This window comes from Hylobates moloch, unplaced genomic scaffold, assembly GCF_009828535.3.
Source record: "Hylobates moloch isolate HMO894 unplaced genomic scaffold, HMol_V3 SCAFFOLD_15, whole genome shotgun sequence".
Lineage (NCBI taxonomy): Eukaryota > Metazoa > Chordata > Mammalia > Primates > Hylobatidae > Hylobates > Hylobates moloch.
In genome coordinates, this window is record NW_026652290.1 from 75,404,704 (window position 1) to 75,426,624 (window position 21,921).

Consider the following 21,921-nt stretch of genomic DNA (forward strand, 5'->3'; position numbering starts at 1 on the left):
TAGTCCACTCTGATGTCTAGGAGCATTTATCGTAATTTTACTTAAATAATGAATTGGGCTATTAGTCTTAGAATCTCTGCACCTCTCGCTAAAAAGTTCTATGAGGGCAGAGGCCATGCCCACTTGTTTATCTGGCACAGCAAACAGAAAGTGCTTGATAAGAATCTATTGAATTAATTAGTAATGAATGAATCTCCTGTTTCTTTGTTTCTTTAATTTATATACTGTCTCATGGTTTGAAGATTCTTTTTTTTTGTCTTTTTCCCAATGAATCATGTATTTTCAAACTTCCTGGCCAACACTAATTGACTAAAAATATTTATAGGAATTTCCCGTAGTTATATCTGTGCCATGACAACTAAATTACCAGCTTCATCCTCCTTAAATGTTAGATTTATGAAATACAAGTAGCTTAATCGCCCAAAAAAAACAAGGAATAGACATCTTTTCGTGTTTTGCACACTGCTTTTAAACGGCATTTTGAATGTGTTTCTTGAAAATTTGCATAATCATTCATGAATCTATTTTCATTTGAATACTACAGTAATGACAACTTAAGATATATTGTTTGTTGTTTATTCAAAATGAATTTCAATTATCAAAGTAGATTTTTATGTATGCACCTATTTCTGTATTTGGTATACACTCAATTAGTAATATGATCACGTATGCTGATTCGGTTTCAGAATTGTGATTTGAAATATACCATGGTAACTTCTGCAATATTAGGAACAATATTTTTATCCTGTTAAGTCATCTTGGATGGATTTTGAAAACTTGAAATCTTAAGTATGTGCCACACTGATTTATCAAGGTTTATCCTGAATATAGCTTAATACAGCAGGGCTTCAAAACATTATGGAAATAAGGTTGGCTGAGCACCAATTCTAACCAAAGGTGAACTAAAACCCTGGGGAAATCTCTCTCTTCCTATAAGCTGAAATCATATGAAAGTTGTGCCTTCAATGTGCCCCAACATAAAAAAAAAATATTTTATAATGAATAAGTTGTATTCTATACATCATTTAATTACACCATCCTAGTGATGTCCAGAAAAAAAAAAAAAACTTCATTTTAGAGTATTATGAAGTTATGATCTCAGAAAACCAGTTCCATCTCTATCCCTTACCAGTTGGGTAAAGCTACGTGGGTTATATAACCTCTTGAATCCTTTCCAGTCTGTAAAATGAGGATACTACTAGTTCATGTCTCACACAGATGCTGTGAGGGTTCAGTGATATAGTATCTGGAAGAGTTTAGCACAGATACTAGTAAATGCTCAATGAGTATTAATTACCATTTTATTGCTGCTGTTATTATATTGTTTGTGTCATTCATGTGGGCACTTGCTATTTATTCTTTCCACTTGTATAAGTTTATTCTTCTCTATACAACATGGATCTTGATAGCTGGCTGGCAATGTTGTTTTCTTTAACATTCTTATTACCTTACACATAGTAAATGATCACAAAACAAAGACAGAAAAGAATGTGGGGGAATCAGCATACTGCTAGAATAAAGACTAAGTGGCAGGAGGTATAGAGAGAAGTAATGCATATGAGGCTTCATCATACTGATTTGTTTGGATATTTCTATAATGTTTGCTATTTCCATCTGTGTACAATATTATTATTATTATTATAAGTACTTCAATATACCCATACAGTTGTAAAAGTGTATATCATTGATTGATCTATTGAGCCATTGACAAACACTTTCGTTTTGGGTGTGACTGGTGCTTCTGAGAACATGTATCTTTCCTTATGCTTTGATGAAAAAGAGCTCAAAAAATTGAATTCCGTTTTCTTTGAAAGTATAAAGAAGGAAATCTTAATTTTGAAAAAGAGTAAAGAGAATCCCACTATCATTCAACTTTTTCAGAATAGCCAAATCCTGGAAAAGTATGATGCTAAAAGAAATACAAGATACCTTGCTGCATGCTTAGGAAAAAGATAATTGATGCCTTAATATCATCCAACCTATAGTCAGATAATTGACTATAAAATGAGTTTTTACTTCATTTCCATGGAATCGAAACACCTCACTTCATTCCATTTAATTTATCACACATTTATTACACACAAATAGCCTCTAACATCTACAAAGGAAACATCTATAAAGACATATTTAGGCTCACCAATGTCAGGGCTCATCTCTTTAAGTACTCTCTCTTTTGTTGTATTTTGCATTGACATGCTTAGTAAATTTTAGTGGTTTGGAGCCACCATCTGTGCATAGCTCAAATGTGATAAGCTGTATAATGCACACCTACAACCTAAGGGTAAGAAATGTGATGTTGTAAGATTAGATGGTTAGACTGACTTTAAAAAAAGGTAAAACACAGCCAACTAAAAATATGATAAGAAAATGTGAAAATCAGAGAGTCATGCAAAACAATGCTTCATATACAGCATTGAAAATTTTCAGGTATATACAATGTAGTAAAAATTGAACTAAACTGGTTTGAGAAAAGGTTCAAGAATTCAGTCCAGGTTCCACTTGTGACTCAAACTATGACCTATGAATATTCCTTGCATCATTTGTTCACCTATCTAAAAAGAATAAATGTTCTTGGAAGCATGGAATAAACCACATAACAGTCATTGGGTATATTAAGTGCATTTGGGAGGCCTTTAGGGGTCAAAGGTTTTTAAATTCTCAATGTAATACAAAATCCAAAAAATATTTTTTTTTCTGCTAGTCTAGTTGAATAATTTAAGTACTCATCTCACAGTAAATACCCAGATTATTTTTCTACAGTTATCTAAAGTTCATTATATGAAGACATTTTCTCATTTTCCTGATAAAATTCATTTTTATCAACTATCACAAAGTATGAATTTCTATATCCTCTGCAATCTCAACACCAAAGCAATGTTATTTCCAACTAGTCATAGACTGAGGATGGAAAAGAGATTAGTGGTAGAAGAGAAAAGGGCTTTTGCTGTGAAATTTATTATCTTAAATGCCAGTGGTTTAGTTTCCAGATAGCTTGAGTATGATGTGATTTATTATGTTCAGTACCAGGAGGAGTGTAGAGATTTCACTAAATGCAGGGAGATAAGGCAGAAAACAATAACTAAAATAACCACAGAAACTCAAACAGTAATGGAGAATTACTAATGCCAAAGAGAGAAATGCAGTGGACAGATCAGTTACTATAAGAATAATTTTGGTATTTTTTTGACACTATCTGTTTCAAATCAAAAGGGGGCAGGGCTGAGCTTCATTAATAATTTTGATATATTTTGGTTGTGTCCTCACCCAAATCTCATCTTGAATTGTAGTTCCAATAATCCCCAAGTATTGTGGGAGGGACCTGGTGGGAGGTAATTGAATCGTGGGGGCAGTTACCCTCATGCTGTTCTCATGGTCGTGAGTGAGTTCTTTCATGAGATCTGATAGTTTTACAAGGGGCTTTTCGCCTTTTGCTCAGCACCTCTGCTTCCTGCTGACATGTGAAGAAGAATGTGTTTGCTTCCCCTTCCACCACAATTATAAGTTTCCTGAGGCCTCCCCAGCCATGCTGAACTGTTAGTCAATTAAACCTCTTTCATTTATAAATTGCCATCTTGGGTATGTCTTTATTCTCAGCATGACAGTGGATTAATAAAAACTTCAAGTGTTCTTCGAATTTCAAATAATATGATTCTGAATATGTGAACAGAAGAATGGGAAACTTTTCAGCTTTATAATTGCTGGCATTAGCATTTTACTATAGATTCATTTCTTGTAATGAAGGCCAAAATAGAAGTTCATGTCTCTCTCATATAGAGTCCAAAAATAAATGGTCTAGAAATGATATGAGTGTTTTACTGTATTAGAGACCAAGGGCCTTTATTTCTTCTTGCTAAGGCATTACCTGTCTGCCAATCTTAGGTAACTTCTCTTTAGCTCCTACTGAGCCATCCATATTCAGCCAACCACAGGGAAAAGATAACGGGAAAGAGAAAGGGAAAGGGAAAGTGAAAAGCATGCTACTTTTTAAAAAGGCATAACCTAGAGGTTATGATTACTTTTAACTTATAAACCGTTGGCCTGGACACAGGCACATTTAGATTCAAGGGAAGCTAGAAATTGTCTTTATAACTGTGCAACCATATGCCTCACTAAAGTTCTGTTAGCTGTAGAAGAGGAGTAGAATATATACCTAAGGGGAAAAGAGCAGTCTTTGCCATGGTCCACTGCTTATCTCTCCTCCAAAAGTTCAAATCCCTTCTTCCCACGCATCAAACTACAACATGAGGAGCCACAATAAGACCTGATAGAGAGGACTGCACATCACCCAGAGAGACAGACTTCGAGCTGGATGCAATTTTGTAATTGTCTTCCTTGCAGGTAGAATGAATATTCCAAGGAAGACAATCCTGAAATTGATGTGCAGTTCGCTTGATGTGGCTCAACAAATTTGGAATATTAAAACATAAGAGAAAATGATATTTTTTCACCTATGTCAATATGTAGTGATGAAATAATAATAGCACAAATGTATTAAAATATCTTTTCAAAAGAAGCATAGGAAATTAAGCAGTTACCAATCTGTAGCAACCATCAAATCCCACTAGGCAAGAGTCGTGAAAAGTCTTTGTTTTTTCACTGAATTAAGTTCCTTGGTTTACTTATGGTAGCTCATTGTATTATAATACCCTCTGGAAATTGCTGTTGTGGTTCCTGGTTTTGTCCTTTGGGAAACTTTTCTTGTCCTTATCCTTCGTAATCAAAACACTGAAAAGTGTGTTTTTAGAGGCTGGATAGTTTGTGCAGTCTACATGACAGTGGTACACGTATGAAGTCAGGCTTTTGCTTCAGGGTTTAAAAGAATCACAGGGTTTTTTAGGTGATTTGTGTTTCTTTGGAAATACAACTCCGTAAAACATTTAGTAGGCTTCTAATCAATGTCCTCTGCAACTAATCATAAGCAAAAATCTCATAAAAAGACACTTTTTATACTTAAACACACTGGTCTTTAATTTACCGGATTCTTTTACTCTGCTTTTAATGGATTGAAAGGCCAACATCTTAATCTGATTTTTCCTCCTAAACTCACCTTCACTGTCTAACTGAAAATTCCTATAGGACCTGCTTGAGAAAGACTTGAGGACACAATCTTATCAACTGTTAAGGCTGCTTGTTCAGAGCAACCTGTTCTAACTAGCCTATGTTGCAAAGCTCACAAAAGAAGATAACACATAGCAATATTCTCAGGGTTTCCATCCAATTCTATTAAAGTTTTGTAAGCTGTAATTTTAAATCTGCTTTCCAAGGTATTTCAGATGCCAGCGTAATGAAATATTTGTCTGCATAGCAAAGGTCTTCAACTATATAGCTTGCAATAGCCATTTCCTTGCTGACTTTCAAAAATCATGAAGAGAGGGCCACATATTTTAGATTTTTTATGTTAGCATTGCTCTTATAGCTACTATCTGTATTATTCAAATTTGTAAGTGCTATTAATAAGGGATATTAAAGAATAGAGATATTTGTTTTTTTCTAAGTAATTGGTCAGATATAAAGTATTCCAAAATGAATACAGAAAAGGATGAAATAATAAAAAAATGTATTGAATAGAAAATAACTAAAAATAATAGAGAAGATCTATGAAGTCAAAAGTTGTTTCTTATAAATTGCTAATAATATTGACATCCCTCTGGTAAAATGGATTATATAAGACAGAGAAGAGAGGGATGACCAAATATCAGTATTTACTAGTTAGACATAACAGATGTTGCACATAATAAGAAATAATAAGAACATGTAATGAAAAATGTCATACCAATAAATTTCAAACAAATGTTATGACTACAGTTTTAGAAAAATTAACATCACGTTCAAATTCAAGAAAAAGAAAAAATCATGCACCTATAACCATGAAAGAAATTGAATTAGTCAAAAATATTTGCACAGAGAAGTTAAGCCATAGGTGGATTTCAAGAGAATTCTGTCAAATATTTAAGAGAAAAAAGTTCAAATCTACACAATGTCTTCTAGAGGACAGCTAAAGAGGGAATATTACCCCACTCCCATAATAAAGCTACAATTACCTTGGTACCAAACAGGACAATGAAGTTTTGTGAATAAAAATAGCATACCAATTTCACTTGTAGACATAGATGAAAATAACATAAATTAGCAATATATGAGAAGTATAATATTTCACAACCAACTTGAGCATAACCCAAGAATGATCATTAGTTTAGCATTAGAAAGTTACTCAGTATAATCCTCCATGATAAGCAAAAAATTCAAAGTCTGCTGGAGAGACTACAGTTTTACTCCACAATAGAGAATTAGAGCCTCTCATCCAATTCTAAGATCTGAGCTAATTTAGAGACCTGCAATGTTCGGCACAAAGGGGAAGCTAGATCCTACCGCCATAGGTATATCCTGTAATTTTCTGTGTATCCTTCTGCTAAAAGACCTACAATGAATCACCAGATTGATTGAACCTAAGGAAGAGTGAAACACTCACTATTCTTTAATGGGATGTTAATTTGAAGCTGAAATAATCCAGAAAAACTGGAAATTCTCTGTGGCCTAGCCATCAGAGAGGACACTTATGGAAGTCAAGAGATAAGCATTTTGGCCAAAATCCATTGGACAATGGAACCAGTGAGTCTGTAAAATAACCTACTAATCATTTCCTCGATTCCTGGAAGCATCGAAGATATACTCATCGATGGGAGAATCCCCACATTGTTTTACTGACTCAAATACTAAAGACTACTACGCTAGAAAGGGCCAAGTAAAATACTCTGAAAGAAACCCGTCTCTCTCTCTCTTTTTTTTGTTTTGTAACTGAGACCATGCTCTTTTATTTCCATATTATAAAAGTAGTACATGAACGCATACTTATTTTCAAAAATTAAAGAAACATTATTGTATAGAGAGCACTTCCTCCTTGCTCCACTACCCTTCCTAGCCTCTGGCAACTATTATTCTACTCTTTGTCTCAGCCAGTTAATTTTTTTATTTTTAGATTCCATGAATAAGTGGGAACATACGTTTGTCTTTCTGTGCCTGGCTTGTTTCAATTAACGTAATGACCTCCAGTTCCATCTTTGTTGTTGCAAATGACAGGATGTCATTCTTTTTATGGTTGAATACTACCCTATTGTTTATAAGTACTACATTTTCTTTATCCATTCATCTGTTGATGGTCTTTTAGGTTACTTGCAAATTGTGGCTGCTGTGAACAGGGCTGCAACAAACACGAAAGTGCAGATACCTATTTGATATATTGATTTCCTTTCTTTTTAGTGTATGGCCAGTGGTGGGATTGCTGGATGATATGGTAGTTCTATTTTTAGTTTATTGACAAAACTTCAAAATTGTTTTCCATATTAGTTATACTAATTTACATTTCCACCAACGACGTCCAAGGGTTCCCTTTTCTCCACATCCTCTCCAGTATTTGATAGTGCCTGTCTTTGGATAAAGCCATTTTAACTGAGGTAAGATAATATCTCCTTGTAGTTTTGATTTGCATTTCTTTGATGATCAAAGATGTTGAGCATGTTTTCTTATGCCTGTTTGCCATTTGTATTTCTTCTTTTGAGAAATGTCTATTGAAACTTATGATGGTTGATACTGAGTGTCAACTTGATTGGATTGAAGGATGCAAAGTATTAATCCTGGGTCTGTCTGTGAGGGTGTTGCCAAAGAAGATTAATATTTATGTCTTGGCTGGGGAAGGCAGATCCACCCTTAATCTGGGTGGGCACCATCTAATCAGCTGCCAGCAAATATAAAGCAGTTAGAACAACATGAAAAGGTGAGATTGGTCTAGCCTTCCAGCCTACATCTTTCTCCCATGCTGGATCCCTCCTGCTCTCGAACATCAGACTCCAGGTTCTTTAGTTTTGGGACTCAGACTGGCTCTCCTTTTTCCTCAGCTTGCAGACAGCCTATTGTGGTACCTGGTGATAGTGTGAGTTAATACTTAGTAAACCTCTATTACTTCTAACCCTCTAGAGAACCCTGACTAATACAGATTTTGGTACCAGGAGTGGTTCCAGAGGAACAGAATATTAAGAATGGAGTTCTTTTGTTGTTTTGGGGGTTTCTGGAGTTGGCTGCTTAATATGATTAGACCCAAAAGTGTTAAGGGCCCTACTTCTAATAGTACAGAGAAGATAGTCCTTGGCATGAACTATTTAGAGAGTTATGCAAAATAAATGAATTTGACCCTCCTGATTCACCACTCATGAGAGGGAAGGAATCTAGTGAACCTATACATAATACCTTTAACCATATGTGGAGAACAAACCAAGCTGGTTGGTTGCTAATAAAGTTCAGTGGACAAAGTGATGAAAGAAAAAGTTGAACTCGGGGATTCTATCTCCTGGCTTCAGAAGCAGATACTGAGCCTCAAATCTGCTAATATTGTTCTGCGTGAGAGTCTTATCTTCCATACAGAAAGAACTGAAATTGTGGAAAAGCAGACACAAGCTCTTATCATGCGAGTGGCTGGCCTGCAATGAAAGATGCATGCACAACCTTTCCAAGTGTCTACGATTAAAGTGAAAGTATTGATTGGAAAAGAATGGGACCCTGCAACTTGGAATGGGGACGTGTTTGAGGACTCTGATGAAGCTGGGGACAGTGAGTTTGTAAACTCTGATGAACTTTTCTTGCCAGAAGAAACAACTTTCCCATCCGCAGTGATGGCAACATCCCCACCCCAACCCATGCTGCCATTAGCCCTTCCACCTTTATCTGAGGGGATAAACCCTGCACTGCCTGAGGCAGCAGTGATGGCCTACCCTGAGGCAGTCGCCAGGCAAGATAATGTTGATTCTCCTCAAGAGCCACCCCTAATATCCCTGTTTGCTTCTAAACCTATAACTAGATTAAAGTCTCCAGCTGGCCCCTAGAGGTGAGATTGAGAGTGTGACCCATGAGGAGGTACATAACACTTGAAAAGAACTGCTTGACTTTTCCAATTTGTATAAACACAAATCTGAAGAACAGGCATGGGAATGGATAGTAAGAGTGTGGGATAATGGTGGAAGGAACATAGAGTTTGATCATGCTGACTGTATTGATTTGGGCCCATTAAGTAGGGACTCAGCATTTAATGTTGCAGCTTGGGGAGTTAAAAAAGTTCTAATAGTTTATTTGCTTGGTTAGCTGAAATATGGATTAAAAGATGGCCCACTGTGAGAGAACTGGAAATGCGTGATAGGGAGGCTGTTTGGAGCCTTTGGCAGGCCTCCATAAATGAATCACAGCGGAGGCCTCTAGTATTTTGGAGCAAGGCCCTGCCATCTTCTGCAGATAACTGCTCTCCTTTTGAGAAACAACTCTTGGTTGGTTACTGCGCTTTGGTGGAAACTGAACATTTGACTATGAGTCATCAAGTCACCATATGACCTGAACTGCCTATCATGAACTGAGTGCTTTCTGACCCATCTAGCCATAAAGTGGGTCATGCAGAGCAGCATTCCATCATCAAATGCAAGTGGTATATCCATGATTGGGCTGGAGCAGGTCCTGAAGGCACAAGTACATTCACAAGGAAGTGGCTCAAATGCCTATGGTCTCCACTCCTGCCATCCTGCCTTCTCTCCCCCAGCCTGCACTGATGACCTCATGGGGAGTTCCCTATGATCAGTTGACAGAGGAATAGAAGACTAGGGCCTGGTTCACAGGTGGTTCTGCATGATATGCAGGCACCACCCAAGAGTGGACAGCTATAGCACTATAGCCCCTTTCTTTTTTTTTTATTATTATTATTATACTTTAAGTTCTAGGGTACATGTGCACAATGTGCAGGTTTCTTATATATGTATACATGTGCCATGTTGGTGTGCTGTACCATTAACTCGTCATTTAACCTTAGGTATATCTCCTAATGCTAACCCTCCCCCCACCCCACGACAGGCCCTGGTGTGTGATGTTCCCCTACCCTGTGTCCAAGTGTTCTCATTGTTCAATTCCCACCTGTGAGTGAGAACAGGCGGTGTTTGGTTTTCTGTCCTTGCGATAGTTTACTGAGAATGATGGTTTCCAGCTTCATCCATGTCCCTACAAAGGACATGAACTCATCCGTTTTTATGACTGCATAGTATTCCATGGTATGTATGTGCCACATTTTCTTAATCCAGTCTATCATTGATGGACATTTGGGTTCGTTCCAAGTCTTTACTATCATGAATAGTGCCACAATAAACATACATGTGCATGTGTCTTTATAGTGGCATGATTTATAATCCTTTAGGTAAATGCCCAGAAATGGGATGGCTGGGTCAAATGGCATTTCTAGTTCTAGATCCCTGAGGAATTGTCACACTGTCTTCCACAATGGTTGAAGTAGTTTACAGTCCCACCAACAGTGTAAAAGCATTCCTATTTCTCCACATCCTCTCCAGCACCTGCTGTTTGCTGACTTTTTAATGATCACCATTCTAAGTGGTATGAGATGGTATCTCATTGTGGTTTTGATTTGCATTTCTCTGATGGCCAGTGATGATGAGCATTTTTTCATGTGTCTGTTGGCTGCACAAATGTCTTCTTTTGAGAAGTGCCTGTTCATATCCTTTGCCCACTTTTCGATGGCATTGTTTGATTTTTTCTTGTAAATTTGTTTAAGTTCGTTGTAGATTCTGGATATTAGCCCTTTGTCAGATGGGTAGATGTTAAAAATTTTCTCCCATTCTGTAGGTTGCCTGTTCACTCTGATGGTAGTTTCTTTTGCTGTGCAGAAGCTCTTTAGTTTAATTAGATCCCATTTGTCATTTTTGGCTTTTGTTACCATTGCTTTTGGTGTTTTAGACATGAAGTCCTTGCCCATGCCTATGTCCTGAATGGTAGTGCCTAGGTTTTCTTCTAGGGTTTTTATGGTTTTAGGTCTAACATGTAAGTCTTTAATCCATCTTGAATTAATCTTTGTATAAGGTGTAAGGAAGGGATCCAGTTTCACCTTTCTACATATGGCTTGCCAGTTTCCCCAGCACCATTTATTAAATAAAATTGACCACATAGTTGGAAGTAAAGCATTCCTCAGCAAATGTAAAAGAACAGAAATTATAACAAACTGTATCTCAGACCACAGTGCAATCAAACTAGAACTCAGGATTAAGAAACTTACTCAAAACCATTCAACTACATGGAAACTGAACAACCTGTTCCTGAATGACAACTGGGTACATGACGAAATGAAGGCAGAAATAAAGATGTTCTTTGAAACCAATGAGAACAAAGACACAACATACCAGAATCTCTGGGACACATTTAAAGCTGTGTGTGGAGGGAAATTTATAGGACTAAATGCCCACAAGAGAAAGCAGGAAAGATCTAAAATTGACACTCTAAAGTCACAATTAAAAGAACTAGAGAAGCAAGAGCAAACACATTCAAAAGCTAGCAGAAGGCAAGAAATAACTAAGAACAGAGCAGAACTGAAGGAGACAGAGACACAAAAAACCCTTCAAAAAATCAATGAATCCCGGAGCTGGTGTTTTGAAAGGTCAACAAAATTGATAGACCACTAGCAAGACTAATAAAGAAGAAAAGAAAGAAGAATCAAATAGACACAATAAAAAATGGAAAAGGGGATATCACCACCGATCCCACAGAAATACAAACTACCATCAGAGAATACTATAAACACCTCTACGCAAATAAACTAGAAAATCTAGAAGAAATGGATAAATTCCTGGACACATACACCCTCCCAAGTCTAAATCAGGAAGAAGTTGAATCCCCGAATAGATCAATAACAGGTTCTGAAATTTAGGCAATAATAAATAGCCTACCAACCAAAAAAAGTCCAGGACCAGACGGATTCACAGCCGAATTCTACCAGAGGTACAAAGAGGAGCTGGTACTATAGCCCCTTTCTAGGACATCCCTGAAGGACAGTGGTGAAGGGAAATCTTCCCACTGGGCATAACTTTGAACACTTCACCTGGCGTGCACTTCCCATGGAAGGAGAAATGGCCAGATATACAATTATGTACTGATTCATGGGCTTTAGCCAATGATTTGGCTGGATGGTCAGGGACTTGGAAGAAGCATGACTGGAAAATTGATGATAAAGAAATTTGGGCAATAGGTATGTGGATGGACCTACCTGAGTGGTCAAAAACTGTGAAGATATTTGTATCCCATGTGAGTGCTTACCAATGGGTGACCTCAGCAGAGGAAGATTTTAATAATCAAGTGGATAGGGTAACCCATTCTGTGGACACAACTCAGCCTCTTTCCCCAGCCACCCCTGTCATTGCCCAGTGGGCCAATGAACAAAGTGGCCATGGTGGCAGGGATGGAGGTTATGCATGGGCTCAGCAACATAGACTTCCCCTCATCAAGGCTGACCTGGCTACAGCCACTGCTGAGTATCTACTTTGGCGGCAGCAGAGGCCAACACTGAGCCCTCGATATGGCACCGTTCCTCGGGTTGCCCAGCCAGGTACCTGGTGGCAGGGTGAGTATATTGGACCTCTTCCATCATGGAAAGGGCAGAGGTTTGTCCTCGCTGGAATAGACACTCCAGATATGGGCCTGCCTATCCTGTATGCAATGCTTCTTCCAAGACTACCATCCATGGTCTCATGGAATGTCTTATCCACCATCATGGTATTCCAGACAGCATTTCCTCTGACCAAGGCACTTGCTTTACAGCTAAAGTAGTGCAGCAGTGGGCTTATGGTCATGGAATTCACTGGTCTTACCAAGTTCCTTGTCATCCTGAAGCAGCTGGATTTATAGAACTGTAGAATGGCATTTTGAAGTCACGATTACAATACCAACTAGGTGACTGTAGTTTGCAGGGCTAGGACAAAGTTCTTCAGAAGGCTGTGTATGCTCTGAATCAGCGTCTGATATATAGTACTGTTTCTCCCATAGCCAGGACTCATGGGTCCAGGAATCAAAGGGTAAAAGTGGAAGTGGCACCACTCACCATCACCCCTAGTGATCCACTAGCAAAATTTTTGCTTCCTGTTCCCACAAAATTATGTTCTCCTGGCCTAGAGGTCTTGGTTCCAGAGGGAGGAAGACTGCCACTAGGAGGCACAACAATGGTTCCATTAAACTGGAAGTTAAGATTGCCGCCTGGGTCCTTTGGGCTCCTCCTACCTTTAAGTCAACAGGCTAAGAAGGGAGTTGGCTGGAGTAACTGACCCAGACTATCAGGATGATGTATTATTCCACAACGGAGGTAAGGAAGAGTATACATGGAATACAGGAGATCCATTAGGGCATCTCTTAGTATTACCATGCCCTGTGATTAAGGTCATTGGGAAACCACAACAGCCCAATGCAGCCAGGACTACAAATGGCCCAGACCTTCAGGAATGAAGGTTTGGGTCACTCCACCAGGAAAAAAACACAAAACAAGACCTGCTGAGCTACTTGCTGAAGGCAAAGGGAACACAGAATGGGTAGTAGAAGAAGGTAGTCATCAATACCGGCTACGACCACATGACTACCTGCAGAAATGAAGACTGCAACTGTCATAAGTATTTCCTCCTTCTTTCGTTAAAAACATGTTTGTGCATACATACACTTGTTCTAAGAAAATATCTTCATTTTATTTCCTTTTCCTTTATCGTGTGACATAAGATTTATTGACTTTATATCAGCATTTAAGTATTGTTAACTTTATGTAATAATATTTGGTTTAGGGATTAGTGCATTTCTGGTTGTACGAAGGATAGTTGTATTATGGTATGCATAATTATGACCTTATTATTATCTTTATTTGAAGAGTATGTATATCTCAGGAGATGTGTGTGGGTTCAACTTGACAAGGGGTACACTTGGTGATGGTTAATACTGAGTGTCAACTTCATTGGAATGAAGAATGCAAAGTATTGATCCTGGGTTTTTCTGTGAGGGTGTTACCAAAGGAGATTAACATTTGCGTCAGTGGGCTGTGGAAGGCAGATCCACCCTTAATCTGAGTGGGCACCATCCAATCAGCTGCCAGTGAATATAAAGCAGGCAGAAAAATGTGAAAATGTGAGACTGGCCTAGCCTCCCAGCCTACATTTTTTTCCCATACTGCATGCTTACTGCCCTCAAACATCGGACTCCACGTTTTTCAGTTTTGGGACTCATACTGGCTCCTCTTGCTCCTCAGCTTGCAGATGGCCTATTGTGGGACCTTGAGTTCATGTGAGTTAATAGTTAATAAACTCCCCTTTATATCGTGTATATATATATATATATATATATATATCCTGTTAGTTCTGTCCCTCTAGACAACCCTGACTAATACAAAACCTTTTGCCCAGTTTTTGATCAGATTCTTAGATTTTTCCTATAGAGTTGTTTGAGCTTTTTATTTTCTGGTTATTAACCCCTGGTCAGATGAGTAGTTTGCAAACATTTTCTTCCATTCTATGTGTTGTCCCTTCACTCTATTGATTGTATCATTTGCTTGTTCAGAGTTTTTTTTTTAACTTGATGTGATCCAATTGTCTATTTTTGTTTTGGTTGCCTCTGCTTGTGGGATATTATTCAAAAAATTTTTGCCCAGGCCAATGCCCTGGAGAGTTTCCCTGATGTTTTCTTGTAGTGTTTTCATAGTTTGCGGTATTAGATTTAAGTCTTTAATTCATTTTGATTTGATTTTTGTGTACAGTGATAGAAGTCTGGTGTCACTTTTCTGCATATAAACATCCAATTATCCCAGCACAATTAATTGAAGAGATAGTCTTCCCCAGTGTATGTTCTTGGCACCTTTGTCAAAAATTGGCTCACTGTATGTGTGTGGGTTTGTTTCTGCATTCTCTGTTCTGTTTTATTGGTTTGTGTGTCTGTTTTTATTCCAATACCATGATGCTTTGGTTACTATACCTCTGTAGTATAATTTGAAGTTAGGTAACATTTTTCCTCCAGTTTTGTTCTTTTTGCTCAGGATAGCGTTGGCTTTCTGGATCTTTGGGGTTCCATAGAAATTTTAGAATTGTTTTTCCCATTTCTGTGAAGAATGCCACTGCTATTTTGACAGTGATTGCTTTAAATCTGTAGATTGTGTTGGGTAATATGGACATTTTATTATCAATATTGATTCTTCTAATCCATGAACATGGAACATCTTTCCTTTTTCAGTGTCCTCTTCAATTTTTTAAATCAGTTTTACAGTATTCATCGTAGAGATTTTTTTTATTCTTTGGTTGAGTTAATACCTAGGTATTTTGTTATATTTGTGTGTACCGTAAATGGGATTTCTTTTCTTATTTCATTTTCAGAAGGTTCACCATTGTCATATAGAATTGGCACTGATTTTCGTGTGTTGCTGTTGTATCCTTCAACTCTACTAAATTTGTTTATCGGTTTGAATAGTTTTTTTTGGTGGAGTAATTAGGTTTTTCCAAATATAAGACCATATCATCTGCAAACAAGTATAATTTGATTTCTTCCTTTCCAGTTTAGATGCCCTTTATTTCCTTTTCTTGCCTGATGGCTCTAGCTAGGACTTCCAGTACTATGTTGAACAGCAGTGGTGAAAATGGGCATCCTTGTCATATTCCAGATCTTAGAGGAAAGGCTTTCTATTTTTCCCCATTCAGTATGTTTCTAGCTGTGGGTCTGTAATATATAGCTTTTATTATGTTGAGGCATGTTTCTTCTATACCAGTTGTTTGAGAGTTTTTATCATGAAAGGATGTTATATTTTATCAAATGCTTTTACAGCATCAGTTGAAGTGATCTTAGGGATTTTGTCCTTCATTTTGTTGATATGATGTATCCCATTCATTGATTTGTATATGTTAAACCACCCTTGCATCCCTGGGATAAATCCTGCTTGGTTATGATGAATAATCTTTTAAATGTATTGTTGAATTCAGTTAGCCAGTATTTTGTAGAAGATTTTTGCATCAATATTTACCAGGGATATCGACTTGTAGTTTTCTTTTTTGTTGATGTGTCTTTGTCTGGCTTTGGTATCAGGGTAATACTGGGCTCATAAAATGAGCTTGATAGTATTCCAACCTACTCTATTTTTCAGAATAATTTTAGTAAACTTGCTATTAGTTCTTCTTTAAATGTTTGGTAGAATTCAGTAGTGAAACCATCTTGTCCTGGGCTTTTCTTTACTAGACTTTTTATTACAGCTTCAACCTCATTACTTGTTATTGGTCTGTCCAGGTTTTGAGTTTCTTCCTGGTTCAATCTTGGTAGGTGGCATGTGCCTAGGAATTTGTTCGTTTCTTTTAGACTCTCTTGTATGAGCTTGTAGTTGCTCATACAGGCCACTAATGATCCTTTGAATTAGTGTTTTTCTTCTTTTGAGACAAGGTCTCAGTTTGTTGCCCAGGCTGGAGTGTGGTGGTGTGATCTTGACTCACTGCCACATCTACCTTCCAGCCTCAAGTGATCCGCCCACTTCATCCTCCCAAGTTGCTGGGAAACAGGTGAACACCACTATGCCTGGCTAATTTTTCTAATTTTTATGGAGATGGATTTTGCCTTGCTGCCCAGGCTGGTCTTGAATGCCAGAACTCAAGTGACCCACCCACCTCGGCCTCCCAAAGTGCTGAGATTATTGGCATGAGTCATTGTGCCTAGCTAATCCTTTGAATTTCTGTGGTATCAGTTCAATGTCTTGTTTTTTAACTATAATTTTATTTATTTGCATCTTCTGTTTTTTATTAGAATGGCTAATGCTATGTCAATTTTGTTTGTTTTCAAAAAAAGAACTTTTTATGTTTTATTGATATTTTGTATTGTTTTCTTCAATTTCATTTTTTCTCTGATTTTATTTTTCATTGTTGTTATTGAACTAATTTTGAGTTCAGTTAGCTCTTGCTTTTCTATTTCTTTAAGATTCATCATTAGGTTGTTTATTTGAAGTTTTTCTTCTTTCTTAATGTAGGCACTTATAGCTATAAATTTTCCTCTTAGTAGTACTTTTGCTGTATTCCATAGGTTTTGATATGTTGTGTTGCCATTATTACTTGTTTCAAGATATTTTTCAATTTTCTTCTTAATTTCTTCATTGACCCATTGGCCATTCAGCATATTGTTTAATTTCCATTTTTTGTATAGTTTCAACAATTCTTTATATGTATTTTTACTTTTGTTACATTGTGGTCAGAGGAGATTTTTGCTTTATACTACTTCAATTTTTTTAATGTTTTAAGACTTGTTTTGTGACCTAACATACGGACTACCCTTGAGAATAATCCATGTGCTGAGGAAAATAATGTGTATTCTGCAGCTGTTAGATGAGATGTTCTGTAAATGTTTATTAGGTCCATTTGGTCGATAGTGGAGGTTATGCCTGAAGTTTCTTTGTTGATTTCCTGTCTGGAAGATCTGTCCAATAATGAAAGTTGGGTGTTGCAGTCTCCATCTATTACTGCATTGGAGTAGTAGCTCTACTCTTTAGCTCTAGTAATATTTATTTATATATCGGGGTTTTCCAGTATTGGGTACATGTATTTTTATAATTGCCATATCATCTTGCTGAATTTTCTGCTTTATCATTACATAGTGACCTTCTTTGTCTCCTCTTCTAGTTTTTGTCTTGAAGTCTATTTTTTCTAATGTAAGTATAGCTATTCCTGCTTTTTTGGTTTCCATTTGCATGGAATGTCTTTTTCTATTCCTTTATTTTTAGTCTATATGTGTCTGCATTGGGGAAGTATGTTTCTTCACAGCAACAGATCATTCAGTCTTGTTTTTTAATTCATTCAGGTGCTCTGTGTCTTTTGATTGGAGAGTTTAGTCCGTTTACATTTAATGTTATTATTGATAAGTTAGAACTTTCTCCTGCCATTTCGTTACAGGTTTTCTGGTTGTTTTGTAATCTTCTTTTTCTCTTTCTTTCTTCCTTTTACTTGAAGTGATTTTCCCTGATGATGCAATTTAGTTTCCTGCTTCATTTTTTTATTTATTTGTTGTATGTTCTTTGATTTGAGGTCAACATGAGGCTTGCAAATACTATCTTGTAGCACATTATTTTAAGCTGATAGCAACTTAATGTTATTTGCAAACACACACACACACAAACAAGTGAAAGAAAACCAATAAGGACTCATAAGGTCTCTATACCTTAACTTTGTCCCTAAACTTTGTAAATTTTTGTTGTTTGTATTTAAAATGTCCATGTCTTGAAATGTTTTTACAGGTATTATTTTTGATTGGTTCATCATTTAGTCTATTTAAGAGTGTAACCAACCAATGGGTCCTTCTTGCCCACTACCTGGGCAGAGCTGACTTATCAAGACAGGGGAATTGCAATACAGAAGGGGTTTAATTCATGCAGAGCCAGCTGTATGGGAGACTAGAGTTTTATTATTACTCATATCAGTGTCTCCAAAAACTTGGGAATTGGGATATTTAAGGATAATTTAGTACATAGGAGGCCAGTGAGTCAAGAGTGCTGATTGGTTGAGTTAGAGATAAAATCACAGGGAGTCAAAGCTGTCCTCTTGTGCTAAGTCACTTCCTGGGTAGGGGCCCCAATACAAGATGAAAGATTTTATCCATTTGGGTGATGCCAGCTTATCTATCAAGTACAGGGCCTGCAAAATATCTTAAGCACTTATCTTAGGTTTTATAATAGTGATGTTATCCCCAGGAGCAATTTAGGGGGGCTCAGAATCTTGCAGCCTCCAGCTGTGTTACTCCTAAACCATAATTTCTAATCTTGTGCCTAATTTGTCAGTTCTGCAAAGGCAGGCTAGTCCTCAAGCAGGAAGGGGGTTTGTTTTGGGCCAGGGCTGTTATTGTCTTTGTTTCAAAGTTGAACTATAAACTAAGTTCTTCCAAAAGTTAGTTTGGCCAACGCCTAGGAATGAGCAAGGACAGCTTGGAGATCAGAAGCCAGATGGAGTTGCTTAGGTCAGATCTCCTTCACTATCATAATTTTCTCAGTTATAATTTTTGCAAAGGTGATTTTAAGAGAAGTTTACACACCACAATTATAGTGTTATGAATTTCTAGTTTTCTCTGTACTCAATATTACCAGTGAGTTTTTTTTTTTACCTTCAGATGATTTCTTATTTCTCATTAACATTCTTTTCTTTCTGATTGACATACTCTCTTAAGCATTTCTTACAGGACAGGTATGGTGTTGATAAAAGTCCCTCAGCTTTTTTGTATCTGGGAAAGTATTTCTCCTTCATCTTTGGAGGATATTTTCACAAGATATGCTATTCTAGGGTAAAACTTTTTTTCTTTCAACACTGTAGACACGCCATGCCACTCTCTTCTGGCCTGTAAAGTTTCCATTGAAAAGTCTGCTGCCAAACATATTGGAGCTCCATTTTATGTTATTTGTTTCTTTTCTCTCTAGTATCCTTTCTTTATCCTTTACCTTTGGTAGTTTGATTATTAGATGTCTTGATGTATTCTTTGAGTTGTATCTGCCTGGTGTTCTATAACCCTTTTGCACTTGAATGTTGATATCGTTCTCTAGGTTTGGGGAGTTTCCTAATGTTGTCCTTTCCAATAAACTTTCTACCCCTATCTTTTTCTGAACTTCCTCATGAAGGCCAATAACTCTTCGATTTGCCCTTTTGAGGATATTATCTACATGTTACAGGTATGCTTCATTGTTTTTTATTCTTTTTTCTTTTGCCAATTCAGACTGTATTTTTAAATAGCCTGTTTTCAAACTCACCAATTCTTTGTTCTCCTTTATCAGTTCTGCTATTAAAGACTCCTCTGCATCTGTCAGTATGCCAATTAAATTTTTCATCTCCAGAACTTCTGCTTGATTCTTCTGAATTATTTCAATTTTTGTTAAATTTGTTAGTAGAATTCTGAATTCCTTCTCTGTTTTATCTTGAATTTCTTTGAGTTTCCTTAACACAGCTATTTTTAATTCTTTGTCGGAAAGGTCACATACGTATCTCTGTTTTTCCAGGATTGGTCCCTGTTGCCTGATTTAGTTCATTAGTTGAGATCATGTTCTCCTGGATGGTCTTGATACTTGTAGATGTCCATCTGTATCTGGACATTAAAGAGTTAGATATTTATTGCAGTCTTTTCAACCTGGGCCTATTTGTTTTCATCCACCTTGGGAAGGCTTTCCAGATATTTGAAAGTATTTGAGTGTTATTTATCTAAGCTATATGTACTTTAGGAGGCACTCTTAGGTCAGTAATGCTGTGGTTCTTGCAGACTCATAGAGGTATCCCCTTGATGGTCTTGAACAATATCCGCAAGAATTCTGTAGATTGCCAGGCAGAGACTCTTTTTCTCTTTCTTTGCTTTCTCCCAAACAAACAAAATCTTTCTGTGTGTGTGTTCTGAGCCACTTGGAGCTTGGGATGGAGTGACACAAGCAATCCTGTGGCCACCCCTACTAAAAGTGTACTGGGTGACTACCACTGCCAGGGCATAGGGGAGGGATGGTGTCAATGATTAAAGACTGTTTTTCCTAACACTTCAGCATCTCTCTTTTATTTTTTGAGACGGCGTCTTGCTCTGTCACCCAGGCTGGAGTGCAGTGGTGCTACCTCCACTCACTGCAAGTTCCGCCTCCTGGGTTCTCGCCATTCTCCTGCCTCAGCCTCCCGAGTAGCTGGGATTACAGGCACCTGCCACCACGCCCAGCTAACTTTGTTTTTGTATTTTTAGTAGAGACAGGGTTTTACCATGTTAGCCAGGATAGTCTCAATCCCCTGACCTCCTGATCCACCTTCCTCAGCCTCCCAAAGTGCTGGGATTACAGGCGTGAGCCACCGCGTCCGGCCTTCAGTGTCTCTTTTAGTGATGTGAAGTTAAAAGCAGTACTGTGAGTACTCACCCGATTTTTGGTTCTTAAGAAGGTGCTTATTTTGTGCGTAGATAGTTTAAATTGGTGTCTTTTGGGGAACTGTTCAGTGGAGCCTTCTATTTTGATATCTTTCTCCACCCCAGATCCTGATTTCAATTCTTTTTGATAAATACTTAGAAGTTAAATGGCTGGATTATATAGTAATTCTATTTTTAATTTTCCTAGGAACTTCTATCTTGTTTTTTAAAGTGGCTGCAGTATTTTACTTTTCCACCAAGAGTGTACAAGGGTTCCAATTTTTCACATCCTTGCAAAGGTTTGTTATTTTCCTTTCTTTCTTTAATATAATAACCATTCTAACAGGTGTGAGGTAACATTTTGGTATAGTTTTAATTTGCATTTCTCTGATGATTAGTGATGTTGAGAATATTTTTATATATCTGTCAGTCATTTGTATATGTTTTAGGAGAAATGTCCATTAAAGTCTGTTGCCCATTTTTTAAATAAATTGTTTATTTTCTTCCTATTGATTTGAATTCCTCATATACTTTGGATATTAACCCTTTATCAAATATAAGGTTTGCAATATTTTCTACCATTCTGTATGTTGCCTTATTACTCTGTTGATGTTTTCTTTGCTGTGTAGAAACATTTCAGTTTGTTGTAGTCCCACTTATTTATTTTTGCTTTTGTTGTCTGTGCTTTGGTGTCACATACAGGAAATCATTGCCAAGAACAGTGTTATAAAGGTTTTCTCTTATGTTTTCTTCTAGAAGTTTTATAGTTTCAAGTATACCAGAGATACAGCTTCAATATGTTTAGTTATTTTGTCCATTTTGAGTTTATTATTGACTTGGTTTCCTTTCTTTCTTTTCCGTTGTCCTAGCTAGGAATTCCAGTACCATGTTGGATAGATAGAGAGAAGTTGCCAGAGTGGGCATCACTGACTTGTCCCTTATCTTAGATGAAAAGCTTTCAGGCATTTCCCTTTGATACTGATGTTACCTGTGGTATTTTCATATATGGCCTTTATTATGTTGAAGTAATTTCCTTCTATTTCTAATTTGTTGAGGTTTTTTTGAAATGAGATTGAATTTTGTCAAATGCTTTTTCTGCATCTATTTAGGTGGTCATAAATTTTATACTCTGTTCTGTTAAAGTGGTTTATCACATTGATTGCTTCATGTATGTTGAACCATCTTTGCATCCCAGAGACAAATTCCACTTGGTTATGGTGC